Source organism: Helianthus annuus, chromosome 2 (genome assembly GCF_002127325.2).
Source record: "Helianthus annuus cultivar XRQ/B chromosome 2, HanXRQr2.0-SUNRISE, whole genome shotgun sequence".
Classification (NCBI taxonomy): domain Eukaryota; kingdom Viridiplantae; phylum Streptophyta; class Magnoliopsida; order Asterales; family Asteraceae; genus Helianthus; species Helianthus annuus.
The window spans coordinates 143,666,192-143,673,762 of NC_035434.2; positions in this window are offsets into that span (position 1 = coordinate 143,666,192).

The following is a 7,571-nucleotide window of genomic DNA, read 5'->3' on the forward strand; positions in this document are numbered from 1 at the left end:
AAGATATCATTTACGAGGAAAGTACCTGTGATCACGTTATCGTCTAGTACTGCTTCTTTCGCCTCCATCCTGAAGACTTTCGCATTGGTCTTCTTGGCCTCTTCAGGCTTCTTGGCATATTTAGGGCAGTTGCTTTTAATGTGCCCTTTCTCGTTGCAGCCGTAGCAGGTTCATCCTTTATCTTTTTGCAATCCACGGTCTTGTGGTCCTTGGACTTGCATAACCCGCAAGCATACAACTTCGACTGAGTCTGCGAGTTTGATTCGAGTCTACACTTTCCAAAGTGATGTCTCTTGCAATTCTTGCACTTGGGCTTCTCACCAGACTGTTGCCCATCCTTCCTTGACTCAGACCCTCTCTTGTTGTCACCGTTTCCACGGTGTTTCTTGCCTGACCTTCGTGAAGTATCATCTTCACGCTTTCTCTTTTCAGCCTCTTTGTTCCTCAGCGATCTTTGTCGGACCGCATCAAGAGTAAGGGACAAAGATATGTCGGCTACAGATCTAAAGGTCGCTGGCCGAGAGGCCTTTACGCTTGCCTTTATTTCGGGGGCTAAACCACCGATAAAATGAGCTATTCTCTTTGGCTCCGGGGTTACCAGATACGGAACCAACCGGGACATCGTGTTGAAGCTCGTGAGGTAAGCTTGACAGTCAAGGTTCGTTATAACCAACGATAGAAAGTCGGTCTCAATCTTTTCAACTTCATGTTGAGGGCAGTAATTCTCCTTGATGAGAGAAATGAATTCCTCCCATGTTATGCTGTATAGAACAGCCTTTCCCGAGGCCTGAACCAGAGACCTCCACCAAGCCAGGGCCTCGCCCTTGAATGATTGTGACACAAACTTTACCACATCTTTCTCTGCGCATCCACTGATGTCCACCACGGTGTCCATCTCGTCTAGCCACGTCATACAATCGACCGTTCCTTTCTCCCCAGTGAAGTCTCGGGGTTTGCATGATACAAAGTACTTGTAGGTGCAGCCTCTGGCGCGAGATGCGTCAGTATACACCTTTTCTGGACGGACACTGTTTTCATTGGACGAGTGATTATCATCGTCCCTTTTAGGCTTGGACGGTGGTTTGCTGTGAGATTTTGAGTGGGTTTTCGGCTTTGAGTGTGGTTTAGATATGGTTCTGCTCCGGGATTCAGTATACTCCTTGTATTGTTGGTCCAGGGCTGCCTTAACAGCATTGTCGACAAGAGCTTTTAATTCAGCGCCCGTCAGATGAATCCGGGCGTTATCGTATTCGTCTTCTTTCGAATGACTATTCTCCCCACTTGGATCAGCCATGGTAACTTGAATCTGCTACAGAAGACAACGAAAAATTTTATTTAGGAGTTTATTACGGAATTGTCTTTTATGGCAATTCATTAACCATGGTAAACAGAGATCATATCTGGTTAATTTATTACCCACTTTTATTTAGGATTTGAACATACTTATCCTAATTACAAATAATATTGTTATTGGCATAAAAGCCTAATCACGAGGACGTTTTATAATATTAGCCGGGATTACAGAGAATCAAGGCATGAAGGTTTGAACCATAGTCCTTTTACCTTTTCTGACAGGGAGTCATAGACTACCACTGCCTTTTGTCTTATATGACAATAATTATGGCCCGTAGGCACTACACCACTAATGGATGTTTAATAAGTTTGGCCTGTAGGCACTACATCGCTAATGGATGTTTAATAAATGATCATCTTTATTGATGATTTAACCCATGATTAATAAATCATTAATTTGGGCTTTGAAATCCTTAGAAGGATTCTTATACAAGAATGACGCGTGCGATTTTTAACGAATCACATCTGCCATGAACGTTAACATGATTACAGAGGTTAACTGGGAATCTGAATCTTTTAATCAGGTCTTACCATCTTGGTCGGATCTTATAAAGACACCTGGCTAGGTTTTACTCTTAAGATTCTTTATTTAGGCAGATTTAAATTTAAAAGGAATGATTTTTTATTCATTTCATATATAATAACAAAATTGAAATTCATAACATAACATTCCATAAATTTCAAATATGATTTCACGCCGCCCTAAACGGGACTTTTTAAATAATTAAATACCTACGCAGAGGTATATAGAAAAACAAGTCCACACAGGGACCAATTACAAGATAGATGTCCGCGCAGGGACTAAAACATAAGTCCACGTAGGGACTGAAATACGATAAATGTCCACGCAGGGACTAAATTGTAAATACAACAATACATAAGGAGACTAATGATCTCGTTTCTTCCTCCCTTTTAGCAGGTTTGCTAGGCCTTTGAGAAATCCACGATTACTCTTACGTTCTCGTTCGAAGTCTCGTTCCACACGGTTTAAACGGTGGAGTATTTCTTCTTGCTCCGGTGGAGAAAAACGTGGCTGCTGCGACGGTTGCTGAACCGGAGGTCTGGGAGGTATTGGATACCCATGAGCTGAGTAATCTGGTCTCCAAGAGGTTCCATGGAGGGCATTATAATTTGTCGCTACCACATATGGATCGGCATCATAGTTATAGTTGTAGTGCGTGTGAGTCGGCTACTCAAACGGATTGTACGCCGTGGAAGCGCCGTACGCTGGTATCGGATTGTCATATCCGAATGGTGGCGGAGGTGGTGCAACTGGTGCAGAATTCACCTCTGCAGGGTGACCAGAAGGTTCCCCTAATTGTGGTTCTTCTTTAGGCACTGACGGAAAGTGACTCGCACTCGAGTGGCGAGGGGTGCTGAAATGGAATTCCCCTCCTCGGGTGGACATCCGTGCGCCTCATCTTCTACGCCTTGGCGGATCTGGAATTACTGGTTGAACCGGTGGCGGTGGCGGTGGCGTGACTGCCACGAACCGCGAATCCTCAGAAGGATCCTGTTGTTGCTGTTGGTCATGAGGCGAGAAATGTTGTGAAGGTGTAAAGTACCAATTACATTGGTCAAACCTCGCCTGGTAGCTGTCGGGACCTTGATAGGGTGTTCCATGAAAGGATGCCCATCAGAAATCTTGATTGGATGGTTGGGAGTACCCCTTGCAGGCTCGACGGGATCTGTATCCTCGTCCATATCCACGACATTATCTTCAGAAAAGTGATCCTCTGGTCCTAAAGGGTTATACCCTATTGGCTCTTGGACATAATCCGCCGGGTTAAACTGTCCTACAAAGAAAGGTGAAGGATCGCCGTAAGTGTAATAACTCTCATTAAAATCCATAATTAGGATGATAATTAGTCAATAAGAAAACCCTAATTGAGACACCCAAGTAATTCTGCACTAACCCAAAATTTTCAGAACAATCGAAATTAGGATCAGGGCCCCTAAAACTCAGGGGGGATAAACCCTAGTGATATTTATCCACAATATTACCTTGTCCAGATTGAATTTCAATTTAATAGTGAGTCATGCAAGCTGGTCCCGAACCCAGCTAGCCTATGTAATTAGACTGCACCCCTTACGGACCGTAAGGGGAAAAGCCATACGGTCCGTAAGCCTGTCCAAAAATCACTATAAATAGCAGACATTGGCAATTGCTTTCTGTGTTGAAAACGACGTAAGAATTCTTTGTAGATGTCGAGTTATAAGCAGAAACAGTCCATAGTATACTAATATCGAATTGTTGCCGCAAAACAGGGTAATCACTCAATCGTTATTACGATTCATTTTCCGACTGATCAATATATCCAATGGATGTTTAAGTGCCGCCCACATAGGGTTTTACTTTGTCGTTCGTCATTAAATCGATGGATGTTTAAGTATTGCACTTTGTCGTTCGTTGTGAGAATTTGATCTCGTGAGTTATCGTAAATGCTGTATTGATCACTAACCCGGTTTTGTGTGCATTATTATTTAAATTAGGTTAACAAGGCTAAACCATATTCTGTCCGTGTTAAATCTGCAATGTGAGTCATTCTCTTTTTATAAATTGTTTTACAATACTCCAAATTATTTTCAGAGTTCTAATTACAGTGATTAAGTTTATGTAATCACCAAATTACAGCCAGTATGTGGGGTATTGTGCACATTACTACTATTTTAATCACGTTAGGTGGGCGAACCTAAAATTAAGTGATATACGTCATTCATTGGGGCAGCCAATGGTGATATGACCACAGTCACAGATCCGGTCGAGTGACAAATACTGTGGGTAGTTGGTAGATATCAGAAACATATGTAAAAACTCTTAATACTGTAAATTATAATAAACGAGTCATTTTAGTAAACTGAATGATTCACTCAGTATTTCCCCGCTGACAAAACCTTTTTCAAACATGTTTCAGGTGATCTATTGTAATTCAGGAAAAAGTGCTGGGGAGCATTTCAAGCTTAAGAAAGTGGCTCATTATAAAATAGAGAAATATGTTTTGTAAAAATAAAGATTTCTCAGTAAAATCTTGTTATTATAAATTATCGGGGTTTTATCCCGAATTGTGAAATAAAATAATCGGGAAAAGTTTTTAGCTTTAAAACGATCCTGATGATAAAAATTCCGCTGCTAAAATCACATAAATAAATATCACAGGATTTCTGTCCCGCGGCTCCTGAAACGGGTCAAACCGGGTCGGGGGCCGTGACAGAAATGAGGTGGTATCAGAGCCACTGAGTTAAGCTAATTAAGTATTTAGAGATACTTAATTTTTCTGATTACTATTATGTGATTATGTGTTTTATTAAACTGATTATTTGTTAGTTACAGTATGGGTTAGCAAAAGCTGCAAGATATCTATCTTAAATTAGATAGGTCAGTCTATGAAGAGGGAAGTTCATCCCAAAACAAATCTTCAAAACTCCCTACAATTCCCGAAGAAGGAATATTTGTGCGAAAAGCACAATATGAGAAACCGCTTTCTCCTAGAAAAAGGAGTATGATTATTAAGAAAAGTAAAGAGCAAATCCGAGAAAAGAGGATTAAAAGGGAAACCCAGGAATTAATCAATAAATCACCTTGGGAAGACAAGCTAGATGAGAAATAGGCAAATTTGTATATGCTAGCTACAGTAGCAGAACACGCAGATCTTTAAAAACCCTAAGTCTAGTAATAGCACTCCCCAGTAAATAAATAAATAAATCCGAGTGTGTTCTTTCCTGTTATTTTGTACAAATAGTGTGCAATAAAACTTCAATGTTTATTTGTTAAACTTTGTTCCAAAGTTTTAACTTAGTATTTTTGTGCATTTTGCATATATGCTACACAGCATGAATGAGATATCTGAAGCCTTTCAGAACCTCGTTCTTTACCCGGTGAATGTAGAAGTTTCCAAAGATTTCACTGGATACTTTGCTGATGTGGAACAACCTGTAGAATTCAATGCTCCACCTTTGACAAAGCCAAAACGAAAGAAAAGAAAGAATTATGTATGGGGTAGTCGTATCCGTAGGAAAAAGCCAGCCACAAAACTTCCTAAAATAAACAACCCTTTAGGAAAAGGAAAAGAAATTGTAATCAAAGAAAGTACTAAACAGCAAGAGATGGAAACTGAAGTCAAGAAAGACTCTAGGCAAATGGAAAAACAGTTTGAGGAATATTCTAAAGATATAGAAATGGAAGTAGGACAAGGTTCTAGACCAACTCAGATAGAAATTGGAGAGAGCTCCAACCAAAACCAAAACCAGGGAATAACTTTTCAGGAGGAAATAGATTTTCTATTGGCAAACTGTGAGACTATTCAACCTGTCAATACGAATGTTTTTACCTATCCTAGTGAAAATCCACTCCCTATGAATTTTGAACCAGCAATCCCATAACCAATAGTCCACTCTCAACATGTAGAAATGGACGAATGGTGGACGAATGATTGGCAATTTTAAATATTGTCAACGACCCTTATTCCTTTCTTCCACAATTCGATCCAGAACCCCTACCTAATCCACCAATGAGTAACGAAAATATGGTTGAACTTCGCCATTACGGTGAAGAATTGATGGATGCAGGAAATAGAATCAGGGAGATAGGGGGACAAATTGCCTGGAAATATGATGAAAGGGAATTTCGTTTTTAAGACGACAAGTGGCGAGAGATAGGAGGGTGGTAAAACTATAGTTGTAAGAAATAGTGAAATCAGTCTGTAACATAACTACGAATAAAACTTTGTAAAATATTGGTGTGTATTGATGCATACTATAACCAATATAAAATGAAATCGAGAAATCGATAGTTTTGACTATACGTGTATTGTAAATTGTCTGATTGTTTGTGTATAATTGCTATTTATCAAATACTAATAAAAATTATATATATATTATCAGATGGCAAATATTGGCAATGAACCGGTAAATGAGGTTAATCAGTCGGAGCAACATCCAGGGGATCAATATATGACTAGACAAGATATTGAAAATATTGTTGCTCAAGGGATAGCCAATGCTATTCCAGCATTCGTTGCTGCTATAAAAAGTCCAATCGAACCGCAACATATCGTTCCTAGTAAACGTACTTCTGAAGATAACTTCAGTAATAGCATAAACGGGGGTAATAATCATGTTAATCATGATAATGAATCCCAGCACACGCCGCTCCCTAAGAAACAGAAAGCTGCAACACCTGGTTGCACTTTCAAAGAATTCCTTGCTTGTAAACCCACTGAATTTGCAGGCAATGAAGGGGCAACTGCATCACTGCGTTGGTTAGAGAAAACCAAAGCAGTAATTGCAATCATTAAGTGTGCCAAAGATGATCAGGTCATGTACGCATCAAATCTGTTTAAAGAAGGAGCACTTGAATGGTGGAACACTGTGTTACAAGCTAAAGGAAGAAATAGGGCTTATGCTATGACTTGGGAGGAATTTAAGAATCTTGTAGAAAGAAAATTCTGTCCTGAGTATGAAAAGGAACAAATGGCAAATAAGTTCCTAACTCATCGGATGTTAGGTGTGGATTGTCGTGTTTATACTTCGACATTCTTTGAATATGCTAGAGTGGTACCAACACTGGCTTCGCTAGAACCGGTACTCATTTCTCGCTATATTTGGGGATTAATTAGCGAAATTCGCAATATCGTTAAGGCTGCGAGACGTCGCACTATTGACGATGCCGTAGAATTAGCTAACACCCTAACTGATGAATTGATACGCACAAGAGATGAAGACAGGAACAAAGAACTAGCTCAGAAAATTAACCAAGGATTTAGGGTGGGTAATAGTAGTTTCAAGAAAAAAAGTGCAGGGCAATCTTCAACTTTGCCATTCTGCAAAATTTGCAAAAAGAAACATTTTGAAAAATGTAATAAAATTTGCAATTTTTGCAAAACGATAGGACATCGTGAAGAAAACTGCAGAAAGAAATCCATAATTTGTTACAATTGTGGAGAAGCCGGACATTTCAAAACAGAATGTCCTAAGTTAGTCAAACCAGTAGAAAACAAAACCAAGGCGACCGAAGGAGCTACTAAGAAGAATGCCAGAGCATTCCAGCTAACCACTCAAGAAGCAGAGCTCATCCCGGATGTGATAGCCGGTACGTTTTTAGTTCACGACGTTTATGCAAAAGTATTGTTTGACTCTGGTGCAAACCAAAGTTTTATAAATACTTCATTCTGCCAAGCTCTTAAGTTACCCTTAACTACCATTAGGCAGATGTTTACAGT